Genomic DNA, 21774 nt, shown 5'->3' with positions numbered 1-21774 from the left:
TCAAATGAGTGATACGTTCTTCCTTGTTGACTTTGTCAATCAACGTCACGTCTGGTCTGTTTGCACGTATCACCCTATCCGTTCTGATACCATAGTCCCAGAGGATCTTTGCCTGATCGTTTTCTATCACTCCTTCAGGTTGGTGCTCGTACCACTTATTACTGCAGGTAGCTGATGTTTCTTGCACAGGCTCCAGTGGAGGGCTTTTGCCACTGAATCATGCCTCTTTTTGTACTGGTTCTGTGCAAGTGCCGGGCATTCACTTGCTATGTGGTTTATGGTTTCATTTTTTCGTATTGCACTTCCTACATATGGGAAGAGATGTTATTTCCGTCTATCATACTTTGAACATATCTGGTTCTTAGGGCCTGATCTTGTGCCGCTGTTATCATTCCTTCAGTTTCCTTCTTTAGCTCTCCCCTTTTGTAGCCATTGCCCAATTGTCATCGCTGGCTAGTTCTTTAGTCTGTCTCATGTATTGTCCGTGCATTGGTTTGTTGTGGCCATTCTCTGTTCTTTCTGTCTTTCTCCTGGCTCTGTATATTTCTGGGTCTTCGTCTACTTTTATTAGTCCTTTCTTCCCATGCACTCTTTAGCCACATCGTCTTCACTGGTTTTCAGATATTGCCCCAGTGCTCTGTTTTCGATGTCGACGCAGTCCTCTATACTTAGTAGTCCTCTCCCTCCTTCCTTTCGTGTTATGTATAGTCTGTCCGTATTTGCTCTTGGGTGTAGTGCTTTGTGTATTGTCATTTGTTTCCTGGTTTTCTGATCTATGCTGCGGAGTTCTGCCTTCGTCCATTCCACTATTCCTGCGCTGTATCTGATTACTGGCACTGCCCATGTGTTTATGGCTTTTATCATATTTCCGGCGTTGAGTTTTGACTTGATATCACCTTGAGTCTCTGCATATATTCTTTCCTGATCGTGTCCTTCATCTCTTGGTGTTTTATATCTCCTCCTTCCATTATTCCCAGGTATTTGTATCCTGTCTCATCTATGTGTTTGATGTTGCTCCCATCTGGTAGCTTTATCCCTTCAGTTCTCGTTACTTTGCCTTTTGTATGTTGACTAAGGCGCATTTTTCTATTCCAAACTCCATCCTGATGTCCCCAGATACAATCCTTACAGTCTGGATTAGGGTATCTATTTCCTTGATGCTCTTACCATACAGCTTGATGTCGTCCATGAACATCAGATGGTTGATTTTGTTGCCTCTTTTCTTGAGTTGGTACCCGGCATCCATCTTCTGTAGTACTTTGGTCATGGGAATCATGGCTACTACGAAGAGTAGTGGGGACAGTGAGTCGCCCTGGAAGATCCCTCTCCTGATATTAACCTCTGCTAGTCTTTTTCCAGAGCTTGTAAGTATTGTATTCCAGTTGCGCATTGTATTTTTGAGGAAGCTGATGGTATTTTCCTCTGCCCCATATATTTTCAGGCATTCTATTAGCCATGTGTGTGGTATCATGTCGAAGGCTTTCTTATAGTCTATCCATGCCATGCTTAGGTTGGTTTTCCTTCTCCTACTGTTCTTCATTACCATTTTGTCTATCAGGAGCTGGTCTTTTGTGCCCCTACACTTCCTTCTGCAGCCTTTCTGTTGGTGGGATGGTGGTTTTGTCCTCCTCTAGGTAGTTGTATAGCCTTTCACTGATGATTACCCTGTTTAAGTTAAACTTCCACATTATTGGTAGGCAGGTGCTAAGGCCTGTAGTTTACTGGCTATATTTCCCTTACTCTTGTCTTTTTGTACTAAGGATGTTCTTCCTGTGGTCATCCATTTGGGTGCTTGGTGATTTGAGATACAATGCTGGAGTTGTTCTGCTATTCGTGGGTGTAGGGCCTTGAGTTTTTGAGCCAGTATCCATGGACTTCATCGGGACCTGGGGCTTTCCAGTTTGGCATTTTTTTCTTATTATTATTATTATTATTATTATTATTATTATTATTATTACTGGAATTCAATTCTGGCAAGAATGTTTTTTGATAAACATCGTAAATAAAAAAAAAAGTTGTAATCGAGTTTTCTGTTCATCTTACAACCCGTTGGTGTCCTGGCCTATATCGTTGCCAGATGCACGATGATGGTTTACTTTAACCTTAAATAAAAATAAAAACAACTGAGGCTAGAAGGCTGCAATTTGGTATATTTAATGATTGGAGGGTGGATGATCAACATAAAAATATGCAGCCCTCTAGCCGCTGTATTTTTCAAGATCTGAGGGCGGACAGGAAACAGTGCTGGCGGACAGACGATGCCGGCACAATAAGCGTCCTTTTCAGAAAACTAATAGTAATATACGGAGGATGGGAACATATGGGGCAAAAATGTGCATAAATGTCTAAATCTATAAAGGTTTACAGCAGCAAAACATTCAAAGTGTGGCTTAAATTGAAAATTCTATATATAGTTTTTGTCAATGAATGAATACTTCAATACCTTCATAAATGCAATTTAACGGAGAGAGAGAGAGAGAGAGAGAGAGAGAGAGAGAGAGAGAGAGAGAGAGAGAGAACCAGCCCCATTATATATGTTAAATTATGCGCCAGCAAGAAAACAGAAAAACATAAAAAAAAAGTTAAATCTCCAGTTAATCCAATATTGCATAAAATAATAAAGATAATAATAATAATAAACATGAAAAGGATTAAAAAAGACAATAACACAATAAACCCCATTAAATTATCATCACCACACTCGCACACAAAGACGAACAAAGTCGTCAGACGCTAATTTCCAAAATTATCCTGAACTGACTGACCGAGGTCCCGTTACGGCCCTATTTCATCTCTGCCTGGCTGGATATGGGTGCCATATGTGTCTGTAGCACAAAGGGACATTCATGTACAGTACGATTCGTAAGGTTGTTTGATTCTCTCTCTCTCTCTCTCACGATATATAAAAGGTATATAATATACATACATACATACATATCATTAATGCATAATTAAACATACAATATATAATATATAAAAATATTTTTACGATATATATTATATATATATATATAATATATATCATATATAAATATATATATGTATATATATCTATATATATATATTTTTAAAATTTTAAAAATTATATACAATAATTTTTTTTAATATATATATCTCCATATCATCTATAATATCTATATATAGATATATATATATATATATACATATAGATAGTTATATATAATATATACATATATATATATATATATTATACTAATATATACTATAATATATTATATATATATATCTATATCTAGTATTACAATATATAATATATTAATATATATACATATAAATATATATATATATATATATATAGATATTATATATATATATATATATATGCATTAAGCTACAAATGTCCTTTAATATCCAATTCGCGAGTCGATAACATCACTGCAGTCCTGATTTCTCCTCTGTCTGTCTGTCCGCTGGTTCGAATCCACTGGAGGACGAAATGAATATCAACTAAATAAAAATCCCCTTCTGTTAACACACGTATATGAAAATATATTAATTCCAAGGTGGTGCGAATTGGATAATAATGGACATTTGTAGCTTAATGCATGTATATATGAATCACGGTGATGTGATAAGAATTCAAATATAATGTGTGCGTGTGTGTGTGTGTTCGGAGGATGCCCCTTACGGGGCCACAACCAAGCGAAAAAGCGTAGGGCAGATCCAACTGCCCTAGCTATACTTTTCAAAGGCTATCTTTGTTTATATACCCTTTTAGCACGCAAGATTCAAAACCATTTCCGACCTGCAGTGCCCCCTCTGCAAACCACCGGACGGATCGCTACTTGTGGCATTGAAGTCGCCAAGGACGCCGGGCCAATTAGTAAGGATTCCCGTGACGACCCTAATGTGGTTTTCAGCTGCCTTATAACGCTGTCGAGCCTCGCCTCACCCTATTAGCAGGAGTCGTCATGTCATTTGCATGTTGACGTCATAATGATGACGTGAGCGAGGAGTTAAAGGAGAGGAAGTTCCTTGTTGGACGAGTGGTTTTCGCGCTCGGCTACCAAATCCGTTGGTCCCAAGTTCAATTCTCGGCTCGGCTAACGCGGAATCAGAGGCATTTACTTCTGGCGATAGAAATTCATTTCTCGATATAATGTGGTTCGGATTCCACAATAAACTGTAGGTCCCGTTGCTAGGTTACCAATTAGTTCCTCGCCACGTCAAAATATCTAATATTCCGGGCCATCCCTAGTGGTCTGGTAAAACTATGATATACTTAACTTTTTTTAAAGTATTGTCCCGTCTGCGTGCAACGCTGGGTCTGTCTAGTTACTCGCGAATAAGGAGAGAGAGAGAGAGAGAGAGAGAGAGAGAGAGAGAGAGAGAGAGAGAGAGAGAGAGAGAGAGAGACTAATAAGCAGGAAATGTGTACATATTTTATGTATACAGGATGACACGAGATGAAATAAGTAAACCAATCACGCACACTTGGAATCAGATTCCATCATACACCTTTTCCCCTCAGAGCGGCTGACTCCAGAAGGTGTTGGCCGCCAAATTTCATTCATTGAGAATGAAATAGAATACGGAAATTAGGCCAAAGACCAAGCCCTGGGACCTATGAGATCTTTTAGCACTGGGACTGAAAGGAACGGTTCAAAGGTTCGGAAGGTGTGAGAGGAAGAAAACATCGCAGTTGCACTATGAATCAACTGTTATGAAAGTGTAGAAAAAGGAGGCAGGAAGAAAGAGAATAAGAAAGGAGGTACAGTAAAAGGAATGTAAGGGCGATGCATTAGGAGCCATTGGACCGCTGTAAAGAACCTCAGGTAATTCCTACAGTGTATTGCAAGAGGTGCACTGACGGCACTAGCCCCTACGGAGGGTTTACATGTCTCTTTGGGAGGTCAATTTTGCTTTAACGGAACGTGCCTAGCCCAAGAAAAACCAAGTAAAAATTGCGCCGAAGAAATCAAAGTTTTCTGTCAGGTGGCAGCCTCAGCCACGGCCCATGAAACTCAGCCACGGTCCGGGTCCGGCGGTGGCTCATGTTGTTGGTACCTAGAGAGCTGCCAAAAGTACGATTATGGCTAACTTTAACCTTAAATAAGATAAAAAAAACTACTGAGACGAGAAGGCTGCAAATTGGTATGTTTGATAATTGGAGGGTGGATGATCAACATACCAACTTGCAGCCCTCTAGCCTCGGCAATTTTTAAGATCTGAGGGCGGACGGAAAAAGCCGTTACAGTGAGAAAACTAAAACGTATACCGGAGAGAACGGAAAGGCCTCGGGGACAAAGAACAAACAAGCAAGTGTGTGTGGACGCCAAAAGATGCAGCGGGCGGGAAATATCTGTCAGTTGTATCAATTTGCGTCACGAAGTTTCTCAGCGTAAGAAATCTGTTGTCATTCCGCTCCCAGATGACATAATATACGTACATCGCGTGAGCGTTTGGATGAGTTTGTAACAGACTTAGTTGACACTTGCTGTAATTTCAGGCCGAGTGTGTTGTCTTTTCAAGTTCTTCAGTCAGTGGAACGAACGCGCGGAGAATATTTCACCAGCGTACAAATTGGGCATTGCACAAAAGTATATCATAGTTTTACTAGACCACTGAGCTGATTAACAGCTCTCCTAGGGCTGGCCCGAAGGATTAGACATTTTTACATGGCTAGAAACCAACTGGTTACCTAGCAACGGGATCCGAACCACATTATATCGAGAAATGAATTTCTATCACCAGAAATAAATTCTTCTGGTTCCGCGTTGGCCGAGCCGAGAATCAAACTTCGGACCACCGGATTGGTAGCCGAGAGCGAAATCCACTCGTCCAACGAGGACCGGGGGCCATTGCACAAACGCGTGTACTGCTCATAAACGTACTCATATTCACAAAGATGAATGTGATGGATACTTCTGAACTTCTTTTCCTCCCACCACACCTTTTCCCACCAACTCCACAGCAGGAGAAACGGGCAAAACCTATGATGACCAGTCTCCTCTTAGATGTCTCTAGAAACCAAAGACCAAACCGGATGGGTTTTATACAGTCTCATTCTTCATATTTTGGTCATAACTTGTATACCTCTCTTGATGGTTCAGCGGTTAAAGTAACTGCATTTCCGTTGTTCCTAGACCATGCAGCAGTTCGAATCCCACTGGTGAAAAAGTATTCATCACTTATTATTCCTTTGGGTGTACGTTATTCCCAAGGTATAGTGAAACGGAAAACAAATGATGTTTGTGGTCTAATATCTGTGGAAATGAAAAATATATATATATATATATATATATATATATACTATATATATATATATATATATATATATATATATATGCACAATTGAATTTGCTAATTACTTGATTTCCGGCTATTTAGTGTATGAAGCAATAATTGATACGAGAGAGAGGAGAGAGAGAGAGAGATAGAGAGAGCGCCAGGACCCCTCCATTTTAACGAACAACTAACGTCACTCTTAAAAGTTTATTGACATCAGAACACAGACCGCAAAAAAAAAAAAAAAAAAAAAATTATAATAAAAAAAGGCAACATAACTTTGCATCCTGCGTTCACGACATTCCATGCATTGGGCCCAATTGGCGAGTTACAGTATCTAATTTGCAGAAAATGAGCTGGTGCGTTTGAATTCTGTTGCCGAGGACGGGTGTCACTGGAAATTAAACCGATGATTAGGCCTAGTGGATTGGAGCGAAACAAGAGAGATTTTTTTATAGAAGTCCAATGAAGGGCATAGACCCTTTAGGGCTCGAGAGGCGTTTGGTATCCAGAAGTGGGTCATCCGTTCATGTAGAGACAAACCGGTATAGTTCTGTAATATTCATTTCGAGCTTTCCAAAATTGTCCAAGTACCCCTCCTTATATTTCCAGAGAGAGAGAGAAGAGAGAGAGAGAGAGAGAGAGAGAGAGAGAGAGAGAGAGAGAGAGTACCTTTTCAATGAAGTCTTCCGACGAAGCAAAAGGAAGCATTACGCATGCAAGTGTCCAGGGAATTCTTCTCTGAGCAAGACAAAACGAAAAAAAGAAAGTAAAAAGATGAAGGGTGTGGGAAGACCCCCACAAGTAGGAAAAAAAAATCGCTCCGGATCGCTATGAGAATAAAACGTGGCCCCATTACGGGCGTAATTCTTGCCTAATTAAGTCGATTAATGGCCAGAGCAGGATGTCTACCCTAGTTTTTTTCCTCTCTGAACCAGGAGGCGGTTGTCTTATCTTGGTTAAGGCACAAGATCCCAGCGACTCTGCAAACAGGAAGACTACGAAATGATTCAGTTTGAAGGATGAGGAATGTATCCTCGCAAGAATAAATAAGAGACAATGAATAGACGAATAAGAGCTGCAACGCCATACAAGAGGGCATCACGAAAACATTGAATACCTAAAATTTAGTATTTCTTCTAAGTATGACCGGTATCGCAATAAAAGACCACCATTATCAAGAAAACTTAAATTTGGTTGGTAAATTACGATGAAATGACCAGGAATTTCATATGAGCCAGACTTTGATTCTGTCAAGTAGTAGTAATAAGTAAAGTTTATAAACGTTCAAAAAATAAATGTCCCTGTGAACCTATAAAATATTCATAAGCGTGTATGCACACATATATATACATTTTGTTGTTTTGTTAGCAGGGCTCATGACGAAACAAAGGAGGTGAATACGTCACGGTTTCGACTATTGCGCGCACACACACACACAAACATATTCACGTACACGCATATCTTTTTTTTATACTTATAAATAAAAATCAGCCACAAATACCACATAATACTCATGCGGTGCACTGTATGCATTACTTAAGGCTCTTTGCAGCGTCCCTTCGGCCCCCTAGCTGCAACCCCTTTCGTTCCTTTCACTGTACCTCCATCCATATTCCCTTTCTTCCATCTTGCTATCCACCCTCTCCTAACAACCATTTCATATTGCAACTGCAAGATTTTCCTTCTGTTACACCTTTCAGAAATTTCTGCTCTCAATTTCCTTTTCAGTGCTGAATGACCTATAGGTCCCAGTGCTTGGCCTTTAGCCCAAGATTTACTATTCTATTCTAGTCTAGTGCAACCGCCAGGATTCGAACCTGGGCCTTTGGTTTGTTTATATATATATATATATATATATATATATATATATATATATATATATATATATATGTGTGTGTGTGTGTGTGTGTGTGTGTGTGTGTGTGTGTGTGTGTGTGTGTACAGCGACAGGTGGACGACTTGACCAATAAGCTACAAAGCTGACTCACCCTTGAATCAGCAACAACTGGATGAATCGGACAATAACCACGTACTTTTAATTTGGAACCTCCCTACTATCGGAGAACATCAATAAAATTCTGCCTGTATATACATTAAACATACTTAGAAGCAAGAAGGCTACAACCCACTGATAAAAACAGCGCCAATAGAGAAGGTAAACACAGTAATTAGCATCACTAAGAAGATTTATTAATTTTCCTCGGATGGCTACTTCGGGTAATGCTGCCGACCCGATTCTGATGGAGATGAGAGCGGAAAAGCGCACTGCTTTTTTTCCCCTTCTGAACGAGACCCTTCCTTCCTTGTTCGCATCGTTACTTTCTCTCAAATTATCGGGAGGGGCACAAGGCGTGACGTCGAGAGAGAGAGAGAGAGAGAGAGAGAGAGAGAGAGAGAGAGACTTCCCCAAAGGTTAGACCCTTCAACTAAGCGTTGTGTGATGTCCTGGTGAAATTCTTGTAAAACATTAACACCCAACTTTTTTTGCATAATACAAACAGACAAACAAACAAATAATGAACAAACAGAACCAAAACCATTACGATTCGCTGTTGCGAGGCTACACAATTGGCGCCAACCTCACACAAGCCTAGTATCTGGGTTCTTTTTTTTTTTTTTACCGCCAAAACTTGAGCACCAAGTATACAATGACTTTTCTTGAGAGAGAGAGAGAGAGAGAGAGAGAGAGAGAGAGAGAGAGAGAGAGAGAGAGAGAGAGAGAGAGAGAGAGAGTCAAAACAAACAACAAACAGGGAGTGCGATGTCACGGTAATCTAGCGAGAATTTGTGATGCCATCCACCAAAACGGATTTAACTACATTAGTACTTCCGGAATAAGCTCGGCAAATGTTTCTAGTTTGACCGCGGATTCAACCTCTCTCTCTCTCTCTCTCTCTCTCTCTCTCTCTACTGAGTCAGTGTGACGAATGTACATGATTGTAGTTGTCATCATTTGCCAGCAAACAGTGAATGCTACATACACCCATGTCATTATCTCGCCAACAGTGAAATGCGCTTTGTCCAGAACCTTGATTCCAACGGTACTGTGATTCTCTCTCTCTCTCTCTCTCTCTCTCTCTCTCTTACGGTTATTTTTATTTTAAACCCAGCAACGTTGGGGTTGGCCTATACTTGGATGGGTGGCTCCAGTGGAAATTATAATATGACTATGACCATAAGCTCCGACGACCATCTTCGAAGGTTATGGGTCTAGCGCCTTGTTCCCCAGAAAACCAATGTTTCGACTCTTCCAGATACTTCATTGGGAATCAAGAATGATGAATATGATGCAGATGATGATGATGATGATAATGATGATAATGATCGTGATGCTAATAGTTAAAATCGAGCACTGTCACTATTACCCGTGTTATCCCTGCTATGATCTGGCTAGTCAAGCGTGAGGATTGAGTTGGATAGGCGCCATTCACGAGCGGTGCCAAACGTACCGATCTAAACGGAAGAGTATTTTGAAAACGAGGCTATTAGGCGACTACACTGAATAAAATGTTTCTCGAAGTACATAATTAGTTATTAATATTCAAAGTTCGCTTAGGCTATTGTCTGACATCATTATTCCATCATATTCCATACAAACGTGGCACATGCGTTGCCATATCTACGATCGTCTATCGCTGGTCAGGGATAGGCGCTTAATAAGCATCTTCTGTCTTAAAGGAATCATAAACCCTTTTCTGTCACGGACGGTGAAAGTCCCTCAACAAGAATCCATCGTATCCCAACACGAGAGTATTTGCAATATTTCGAAATTTATTAAATCACCCAGATTTGAGTTTATAAGTTTTAACTCTTCCTATCGTTTTAGCTAGTTTTTTTTCCCCTCGATTAGAAATTAACAAGCGTTTTTCTCTAGGAACACTATAATGGCACAAATAAACTTTGCTTATTGGAGTATTTCAAAATTGGAAACTCGTATTGCGCAAAAGCCTAGTAGCACATTCCTTTCGCTTTATATAACTCATTTAAAACCATGTCTACAACAAAGTAAGTTGTCGAGTCGATTGTAAACCTCACTTCAATTCTCAAGGTAAAATTGATTTAGTACATAATGTAACACTTTTGGTAGTGATGTGAATATAACTATGGCATTGACCATTATCATAATTACGGCTGTGACAATACTGCTCTGCTGTTCGCGAAAAAGTCATCCACACCGCTGCTAATTTGTTTCCATCCGACATTAATATTCACGGTACACGCAGCAGTGACACTCGAAACATATTAGTGTCAACTATTATATAGATGAAAAAATATATAAAAATAACTATCGTTATCAAAATTACTAAAATTATCACTTACAAAATACTTCCACGACCCGAAATTTTTTAATAACTAACTTGTGATATGAAACAAACGCAGACAATCAATCAATCAATCTCTCTCTCTCTCTCTCTCTCTCTCTCTCTCTCTCTCTGGTCCGTTCCACAAAAATACTGGCATTTTGTCCACTGTCTTCTGGGAACAATGGGAAGCAAGACAGGTGAAGGACACAACCAGGACCACATCAGTGCCAGCTACCATTGCATAGTACCACTTAATGTACAATTATTCATAATACGAATAATAAGATATGCAAATTTTACACGAGCGCGCGCGCACACATACACAAACTTATTCACACACCCATTATATATATAGTAGTGTTTATGTGTTTAAATTTGCCAAATCAAAAACACAAACTTCCACAGCATCTACAATGAAGATCATCAGCAGTATGTCGTAAAAACACAAACTTCCACAGCATCAATCATATCACGAATCTACAACGAAGATCATCAGCAGTATGTCGTATACCCGCTAACATACACAAATACAAACACAAAGTGCCAGTCATCTCTGTCTTCAATACACTTCCTGAATATAACGTTCCTGTTCAACACCCCTTTCGCCCAATCTACTGTAGTAGGTCTAGTCATCACCTTGTAGCATTACAAAATAGGATACTATGAGCATCGTCATTTTGGACTCAACGGCTTCCCTGCACACATTCCAGGTTTTATACTACCCCACAACAACTCTGCTCTTTTAAACTTTTTGCAGAGATGCTGCTGCCTTCCGTGTTTCATCTGTTCTCATGATGCAACCGTCCAAAGTCTCAGCTTTCTGACTTATGTTTAGCTAATAGAACAAACCATATATCACTATATATATAGTGATATATATAGAAATTCACTTGAATAAAAAAAGGAAATATATACGATTCATCAAACACCAACTACCTAAACTGATTTACAATATCAAATTTCAATCACCGGATATGACATATTTGCAAAGTCAACTGTGAACGATAGTGATAATCGTGACATACTCAACTCCGTCGATGACGTTGCATGTGCCAAATCAGTCTATATAGGAGAGAGAGAGAGAGAGAGAGAGAGAGAGAGAGAGAGAGACGAGACGAGAGACGAGAGAGAGAGGAGGGGAGAGAGAGAGAGAGAGAGAGAGAGATACCATATTTGAGCTTTAGACCTATACCATACTGAAACTACGTCTGAAAATTTCCCCTCTTTTTTTAAATTAAAACAAAAAATAAACTGTAGATAGCAAGAAATTATTAGCTCTCAAAAAGAAAAAATAAATAAGACCAAAAGACTTAATGAGGTACCTGTATTGTCCATATCATAAAAAAAATTAAGTAAATACACCGTACAAGGTGGCAAAGAATCCACTGACAGCCTCATTATTATCCTACAAAAAAATTAAAGAACATCCTCCTTTCTCCAAAAAATAAGTACAAAAAAGAAAAAGGTCATCTTACATTACAGTAAATTCAGAAAGTCGGACGTAAACGCACATTCCACTCACCTTGTTATTAGCGTACGGATATATACATGAAACTGCTTAATACTATCGCTTGACTAATTGAATGACTTGTCTGCTGAGTGCGCGTGGCTTCTGAAGTCTTCCCAAAACTCTTAAAAAATAATATTGCACAAACATCAACAAACGTTTCGCACCAAATGTCTCAACATTGCAATAGTAATTTGATGACGAATTTAGGGCAAAGTATGGCGATCGAATTGCATCCAGTCCAGAGGGATCTATACAATAAAAATTTGGGCGCGAGACCAACGCTCCCGTCAGGAAACAGCAGCACTGTCCGCAGTCCTCCGCCTCACACCCTTCCACGACAACAGCCCACGCCACACTGAGCACGTTACCTGACGACACCCACCCACGACGGATCCTTCGTCGAAATCGGAGGGAAAAAACTGGAAGTTAAATCGGCCAAAGGAGATAAAAAAAAAATCTGCAGGTGAAATGAACAGACATTTTTTCTCCCGCCGTTGGTGGGAAAGAAGACGCGGTTTCGACAGAGCTGTTCGGAATCGGATCAACATGGCAGCCATCGTTTCCCTCTTGGTAAGGTTACCATAGTATGATTACTGAGAATAGCATTATAGTCTGATCGTTTATCTCTACAATTTTTATTGGACTCGATCAATTTAGTTCTGAATTGTTAAGTATATTTTAGGAAAATTGGCCCTTGTTTATTTTTCTTGGCTACTATGAAGATTTTACAGTTGTAGTGTAGGCCTATGAGGTAGTTAAAAGTTGGCTATGGAAAATTTCGTACCGTCATTTTGCCGTTTAATTTTCAAGAAATGTGTGATTGCATCATGGCATATTATGGTGAGATTGCATTAGTAGGCCAATTTCTTCCTGACTGTGATCCATCTCAGTCGACCAGCAGCCATTAATTGCCCAGGTCAACAGTGGCAGCGTTTCTAGTTCAATGTGACCAGGTCGCTCCGTCTTAACCTGAAATTCGAATCCGTGACCTCTTGCTAAAGGCGATTATAGTACTACTGCTTATACCATGAGAGAGAGAGAGAGAGAGAGAGAGAGAGAGAGAAAGCGATCACGCCTTCTATGCACGACTTGTCAATGAGATCTCTGGGAAAGAAGACTCGTAGCCATGTGAAAAATAATCGACAACCTGGATGTGCATACTTACTGCTGTAGTACCGGTCTCTCTCTCTCTCTCTCTCTCTCTCTCTCTCTCTCTCTCTCTCTCTCTCTCTCTCGTTTTTCAGATGACGGGGAGAATCATTTCGCAATCGATCTTAGAGTTATTAGGTTGGAGCAAAAACGCATACAGAACTCAGATAAATGTAGGCTCAGCGACTTCATATTTTGTAGTACTAGTCACGTGTATACCAAACCTCCAAGAATTTATTAACACAGCTCGTTCACTTCTTTCCGAAATATACTTCGTGATGCCATAACATATTTTCGTATCGCTTATCGATAACATACCGGAATAAAGCATAAATTTACTCACATTTCAAACCAATAGAAAGCATAATCCTCAATTTTTTTCTGTTCTAGACCTAGTACCAAAATAATTGGGAGAACACTAATTAAGATGCTCTGAGACCAAAATTTTGGCGATACCGATACTTTTCAATAAGTTCTTTCTGGATATTTCCATTACCTTTGTCTATCAGAGTTCTGCTCTCCTGCTGTGCGGATTGTCGTCAACAATGTGCTGTTGTTACTATTATGAATTATAAGCATTAAATGTTGTTATCTCTATCAAATAGAAAGTAACCATTTTTAATATACCTTCATAAGTTCATTGCTGATTGAGTTACTACTAAATTCCTTTGTTGGACTTAGTTATTTAATCTATTCTGGTAGCTAAATGTATACACACACACACACACACACACACACACATACACACACACAAACACACACACACAACACACACACACCACACACATATAATATATATATATAATATATATTAATTATATATAATAATTTTATTATTTATATGGTATTTTCCTGTTAGTGCAAAACTATAGTAACTGTGACTACAATAGATTATGTAATTGCTTATTTGTTCAGCTTTCTCATGATTGGGTTTTACATTGTTGCATTTTCTGAATTCTGATACAAAGTGTCGGCCCATTTTTCACCGATACCGAGTACCGATACCTAAAAAGGTAGCTGATACCACCGATAACGTTACTCCGGCACATCTGTAGACTGTTCAACTTAAAAATACAATTCTAATTGACAGTTTCATCGTCAGGTAATACTGATTTTTGTGTGTATGGGACTTTCATGTGTGTTGGCATGTGTAAAGAGGATACCACTCCGGTATCAGTGTTTTAAGATGAAGTTGATATAGTATCAAACCCTTCTCCAGCCTGGATGTAACTTATCACATTCGACTGGCACGTAATTTACAGCTTTATCCAACAGAGACGAGATATATGATTTAGAGAAACGTGCCAGAATCGTTCCGCCTAGCCGTCTCTCTTATTAAGCCAGTGTCACGACCACTAGGCCACCTACTTAAGTTCCGCAACAGGAAGTAGTCAAGCTTAGACTCATGCTTGGTTTTGGGGCGAAAATATAACTTTGTAGGCCAATACACCTCTGATGAGCAATGCACTGAATTGTGCGTCTTATGATTAATAGACTTTTGTGAGGTGTACCTGAATAAAGAGAGAGAGAGAGAGAGAGAGAGAGAGAGAGAGAGAGAGAGAGAGAGAGAGAGAGAGAGAGAGAGTCAAAGTGGATACCATCATACCGTTATCGCCGTTCCCCGCCATTTGACACCGAGTAGCAATATACTGTAAAATGGATCAGTTGGGTTTGCGGCGTGGTGAGGCAGATTCGCACCACCTCTCAGCTATCGAATGACATCATCAGGAAAAGAATAACTGTAAAGTACCGAGAGAAAAGATGAGAAGAGAAATAGGCACGAGGAATTATAGCTGATAAACAACTGGACGTGGATAATTCTTGCAAATGTCGTTTCATTTATAAATTTTCTTACATTTCCGGAGAAGGGAAAATATCGTGTAAACGAGTGCAAGAGATACTACGTAGATCGATTGTATTTAATTTCTGTATCTTTTAGGAAGCAAAAATGTGATGTTATTCAGGACAAGAAGCAACATGGCCTGGACAGGTCATTAATTAGCTTCTGTTAATGGAAAGAATCGGAGAGAGAGAGAGAGAGAGAAGAGAGAGAGAGAGAGAGAGAGAGGTCCACTGTTCAAGAATGCAAGTTCATACGCTCAACGAGGGCGAAACTATATAGCAATTTTTCAATAGAGCTCATTGTGCCTCTACTGACCATAGCAGAGAATTATGTCTCTGGTGGTTAATCAACTGTGGTGGATCGCAGCCAGGTGACAGTGTGATGAAGTAGTGTCCAGGTGTGTAAGGTATGTCTAGGTGAGGAAAAGTTTCCCAAGGGAATAGAAGAGAGAGTTAGTTGTGCCAGTGTATAAATAAAGCCTCAGGTGACAGATATAACTGTAATATCTGTAGGGTCATAACTGTATTTGTTATAACAGGGACGTGTATAGAATGCATTTGATCAAGTCAAAACATTACATAAGGACTGATGTGTGAAGAACAGTGTGATTTTAGACTAGGAGGGTGATATACTTGACAGAACTGAATATGTGAAGGTTATTAAATATGTGTACAGAATTGAGGATAAGTTTCTGACAGCAATTAAATGTTCTTGCAATTAGAGAGAAGGTGGGAGAGTGTGGAATCGAAGCAATATTGTGTTATGGCTCCCTGGCTGTTAAATAACTAGTCTCATGAATGGAGGGATTTAAGCAGTCAGATAAAGTGCTGTTTATTAAACATATGTACACAGTTGTGCAATAAAGAAGGGAATAATGAATGAATATATAATTGTTGGTGTTTGCCAAATACTCGTAAATACTCCGCTGATTTTAGAGAGTGGAGATAAACTATAGAAGCAAGTACAGTGTGAATGTGGAAGTTGATGCCACCTTCATGAGAGAGGAACCATTATGTATATATGGGTTAGTGGAATAATTGTTCTTTGGTCCAAGGATAAAGGTGATAGAGTAGGCGCTGGGAGAACTATAAAGGCATAACTTCTGAACTCTCCAGGAAAAGCTTATTACAAGACCTTCATCTATAATGTAAGACATCACACGGGGGTTTGGTAGGTGAAGAACAGTGTGGGTACCGTGTGGACAAGGATATGAGGGGGCTTGGATAACTTATTATAAAACGGGAGAGTGACTGCTTGCTTCTACGTCACTGTTTAATATTCTAAGGGACTCGGTTATATGCGAGGAAGGACGGCAGGTGTAAAAATGCTGAGCTGCGAGATAAGATGAATGCTTATACAGGTTAATATTTTGTACGATATATATATATATATATATATATATATATATATATATATATATATTTAATTTCAATTATCTATTCAAATGAATTTGGTTTCTTTGGTGTGGAAATGGAGGAAACCAAACTGCGCGGTAGAACAGTCGAGATCGTGTTCTGGCTCTCTCGACCAATCACGACTCGGGACGTAATAGTCAGCTGGTTGTAAGAATGTTCTTTTCTTTGGTTATTCGTTTTCTTTCTCCGCTTCATTTGCATCCAGGTGGTCTAATACGTATCCCTAGAGCTTTGCTTTTTTAAAATGGGATTTCTCATTGCTACGAATTATTGTGATAAATGGGAAGCAAGATAGAAAATTGATAATAAAAGAAGTCATTAATATAGTTAGTCTCTAAACGCGCGTTTTCTTCACTTCTTACATTTTCTGTCGAAAATAATATATTCTTGGTACACTATCTTAGGAGCTTCCTTTTCATTCTTGCCCATTTTGTTTTCTCGTTTGTTTCCTTGCCATAAACATTACCGTACTCATCTCTGATACGCATCCCCATTCATGCTTATCCACTATCGGTTTTTGCCCGCATGCGCGAAGGAAGAATCCGCCAGACGACAACATCGGTCTAAGACCTCTCCTAGACATATCTTGGTAGCTGGGCTTAATGGTGACGTCATTAGCAGACTATTTGCCCCAAGGTTCGGCGTTAGTCTAAGTACATCAAGTCAAGGCATGATTCATTCGCCGCCCAACACAGGCAGCCATTACCGCTTTTGGATTCAGTCATCATCTGTTATTTCAATGAGTATTGACGCGATACCAAGGGTCTTGGAGAATACCGTAGACGGGGTTGTATGTGTTCGTTCGTTGGTTTGTTCTACCACCATTCGAAGTTCAGCCAGTGTGAGAAGTAAGCACGTTATCCACACGTAATTTCATTATTGTAAATAAAATATACTAATTATGTACTATATGATTTTGAACACAGATTCTGCTGTTATTAAACTCCAAATGCAGCAGTGAATGGCGAACCGCTAACAAAGATTAATAATAATGTAAATCGAAAAGTGGATGATCAGACATCGAGTTACTTTAAAAAATTGCTGAAAACGCAGAACTTTTAGCGTTGTAGTTACAGTATTATTGTAATTAGCGATACAACAATTATTTTCATGCAGAATGTACTGAAATTCATAGTTTTGTACAGGTTTTAATATAGCTTATTAGAGAAACGATAGTTGATATAATGAAATTAATATTTTATCACGAAATTAATATTTTATCGTGTGGAATAAACCATACGTTTGTTTTTCCCCATTTTTAAAAGAGTAAAAAACCACACAGGCCAGATATTAATTTGTATACTCTCCCCCTCCCCGACCACAGCACTGGAAAGTTAATAGGCCTAAGGCTATTTACTATATACCTAAGATATCTATATTGGTCCTTGTAAATAAAAAATTAGCACTAAAAATTGAGCAACCTCCGTTGGCCATGTTCTTCGGTACACCCGAACACTTATTTATATCGGTGCTAACTATATTCATGTCGTCTTTATGAAGCTCCACTTGCTTCGATATTGAAATCAATACTTCGTGCTGAGGAGATTCACGCGCCTACGAACTTGTAGACCGATGTAGTAGATTGCTGCTCAAATGATTCATTAAAATGCAATAAAATAAAGTAACCAACTACGTAGTAGTACTATGAGGCATTGGACTATATATACTTCTAATGAGCAATGCATATGTTTGCATTGCTATATTTACTTACCGAAACAAATAACAGGACTTCTTATCGCACCAGATTGAAGTTCATGACGCCCCTAACATTATCATAATTATTATTATTATGTGACCCAGTTTGAATGTTTAAAGGTCACCCAGGCTTCCTCTTCACCTACATAAGACTTGGGGTAAGCAAGGCCATGGCTACTGATGGCTCTGCAGATAAAGCTATATCCACCCCCTCTACCCCACCACTCCGAAGCAAGTTCAGCCTTATTATTATAAAATTCTAGTCTTCCTCACTTTTATTATTGGTTTGATCTCGTGTAACCTTCATGCTTTTTATTTTATCAAAAGTCAACCTAATACAATTTTTTACTCGATCAAAATTAAATCGTAGGTATATTGTTTATCAAAATTCACCCTTATATTTTTTTATACTAAATTCAACCGTTTATTTTGACTTTGTCAAAATTCAACTTTTTCTGCTTTTTTTTTACTTTTTAAATTTATCAGAATTCAAACTTATTGATTTTATCAAAGTTCAAGCTTTTTGATTTTATGGTTTATCCTAATTCAACCTTTTTGGATTTATGGTTCATCAAGGCTCAACCTTTTTGCTTTATAGTTTATCAAAGTTCAACCTGTTTTGGTTTCATGACTCAAAATTCAACCTTTTTGGTTTTATGGTGTATCAAAGTTGAACCTTATTGGTTTTGTGGTTTGTCAAAGTTGAACCTTTTTGCTTTTATGGTTTACCAAAGTTGAACTTTTTTGGTTTTATGGTGTATCAAAGATGAACCTTTTTGTTTTATCAAAGTTGAACTTTTTTGGTTTTATGGCTTGTCAAAATTCAACCTTTTTGGTTTTAGCTTATCATAATTCAACTTTTCTGGTTTTATGGTTTACCAAAGCTTAACTTTTTTGGTTTTCTGGTTTATCAAAATTCAACCTTTTTTGGCTTTGTCTGTCAAAGTTCAACCTTATTGGATTTATGGTTTACAGAAGTTCAACCTTTTTGGTTTTATGGTTTATTAAAGTTCAACCTTGCTAAGTTTTTTCCTCATCGAAATTCAACCTTGTTGTTTGACTTCATTAGCCAAGATTAATTCCTTGCTGCTTTTGAGATTATCCAAATTCAACCTTTCTGCTTTTCTTCGATCTTGCTGCTTTTTAGTCTATGAAATACCAGCTTTACTTTGAATATATCAGAATTCAACTGTGCGGCTCTCTCTCTCTCTCTCTCTCTCTCAAGCACGTCACAAATCGACTTTCTTTCAGGCTGAGATGTTTACATTTAATTTCTCGAGATTACCGCCACAGATAACTCTGGTCCATGTAATCGCACGATGAGATAAGGAAGGCTTAGAGCCCCGGGGGTAGGGGTAGGGGTGGGGAGCGGTTGGGGGGCGTTGGATGTTAGGGGGTAGAACTCTACTAAAAGTGGGACGTCAGATAGGTCGATATCGGAGAATGTCTTCGACCGTAGGTCTACGCAATCCGATAAGAGTTAAGAAATCATTAACCTTCGTCTCGATTTTGTGTTTGCTTTTGCGCGGTTGACTTTCGATGGACGATTATTATTATTATTATTATTATTTTTTTATTTTTTTATTTTTTTTTTTTTTTGCTCTATCACAGTCCTCCAATTCGAACTGGGTGGTAATTTATAGTGTGGGGTTCCGGGTTGCATCCTGCCTCCTTAGGAGTCCATCACTTTTCTTACTATGTGTGCCGTTTCTAGGATCACACTCTTCTGCATCAGTCCTGGAGCTACTTCAGCCTCTAGTTTTTCTAGATTCCTTTTCAGGGATCTTGGGATCGTGCCTAGTGCTCCTATGATTATGGGTACGATTTCCACTGGCATATCCAATATCCTTCTTATTTCTATTTTCAGATCTTGATACTTATCCATTTTTTCCCTCTCTTTCTCTTCAACTCTGGTGTCCCATGGTATTGCGACATCATGAGTGATACTTTCTTCTTGACTTTGTCAATCAACGACACGTCTGGTCTGTTTGCACGTATCACCTACCGTTCTGATACCATAGTCCCAGAGGATCTTTGCCTGATCGTTTTCTATCACTCGTTCAGGTTGGTGCTCGTACCACTTATTACTGCAAGGTAGCTGATGTTTCTTGCACAGGCTCCAGTGGAGGGCTTTTGCCACTGAATCATGCCTCTTTTTGTACTGGTTTCTGTGCAAGTGCCGGGCATTCACTTGCTATGTGGTTTATGGTTTCATTTTTCGTATTGCACTCCTACATATGGGAGAGATGTTATTTCCGTCTATCGTACTTTGAACATATCTGGTTCTTAGGGCCTGATCTTGTGCCGCTGTATCATTCCTTCAGTTTCCTTCTTTAGCTCTCCCCTCGTAGCCATTGCCAATTGTCATCGCTGGCTAGTTCTTTAGTCTGTCTATGTATTGTCCGTGCATTGGTTTGTGTTGCCAGTCCTCTGTTCTTTCTGTCTTTCTCCTGTCTCTGTATATTTCTGGGTCTTCGTCTACTTTTATTAGTCCTTCTTCCCATGCACTCTTTAGCCACTCGTCTTCACTGGTTTTCAGATATTGCCCCAGCGCTCTGTTTTCGATGTTGACGCAGTCCTCTATACTTAGTAGTCCTCTCCCTCCTTCCTTTCGTGTTATGTATAGTCTGTCCGTATTTGCTCTTGGGTGTAGTGCTTTGTGTATTGTCATTTGTTTCCTGGTTTTCTGATCTATGCTGCGGAGTTCTGCCTTCGTCCATTCCACTATTCCTGCGCTGTATCTGATTACTGGCACTTGCCAGTGTTTATGGCTTTTATCATATTTCTGGCGTTGAGTTTTGACTTGAGTATCGCCTTGAGTCTCTGCATATATTCTTTCCTGATCGTGTCCTTCATCTCTTGGTGTTTTGTTTTATATCTCCTCCTTCCATTATTCCAGGTATTTGTATCCTGTCTCATCTATGTGTTTGATGTTGCTTCCCATCTGGTAGCTTTATCCTTCAGTTCTCGTTACTTTGTTGCCTTTTTGTAAGTTGACTAAGGCGCATTTTTCTATTCCAAACTCCCATCCTGATGTCCCCAGATACAATCCTTACAGTCTGGATTAGGGTATCTATTTCCTTGATGCTCTTAACATACAGCTTGATTGTCGTCCTCATGAACATCAGATGGTTGATTTGTTTGCCTCTTTTCTTGAGTTGGTACCCGGCATCCATCTTCTGTAGTACTTTTGTCATGGGGAATCATGGCTACTACGAAGAGTAGTGGGGACAGTGAGTCGCCCTGGAAGATCCCTCTCCTGATATTAACCTCTGCTAGTCTTATTCCTGAGCTTGTAATTATTTGTATTCCAGTTGCGCATTGTATTTTTGAGGAAGCTGATGGTATTTTTCCCTCTGCCCCATATATTTTCAGGCATTCATTAGCCATGTGTGGTGTATCATGTCGAAAGGCTTTCTTATAGTCTATCCATGCCATGCTTAGGTTGGTTTTCCTTCTCCTACTGTTCTTCATTACCATTTTGTCTATCAGGAGCTGGTTCGTTTGTGCCCCTACACTTCCTTCTGCAGCCTTTCTGTTGGTGGGGGATGGTGTTGTCTCCTCTAGGTAGTTGTATAGCCTTTCACTGATGATACCTGTTAGTAA

General features: G+C 39.2%; 1 protein-coding gene across 1 annotated transcript in view; it reads right to left on the bottom strand.

Moving 5' to 3' along the window:
- The window catches only part of LOC135205749 (A disintegrin and metalloproteinase with thrombospondin motifs adt-1-like), an 86919-nt gene extending 74296 nt beyond the window's left edge, over nt 1–12623 (bottom strand). The window contains 1 exon segment of the mRNA XM_064236865.1: nt 12079–12623. The gene's annotated coding sequence lies outside the window, so the exon portion shown is untranslated.
- Nucleotides 12624–21774: the final 9151 nt, after the last annotated feature.

The sequence above is a fragment of the Macrobrachium nipponense genome, chromosome 24 (assembly GCF_015104395.2).
Source record: "Macrobrachium nipponense isolate FS-2020 chromosome 24, ASM1510439v2, whole genome shotgun sequence".
Classification (NCBI taxonomy): Eukaryota; Metazoa; Arthropoda; class Malacostraca; order Decapoda; family Palaemonidae; genus Macrobrachium; species Macrobrachium nipponense.
Note: the sequence above shows the minus strand (reverse complement) of the source record. Positions and strands in the feature narration are given on the sequence as shown.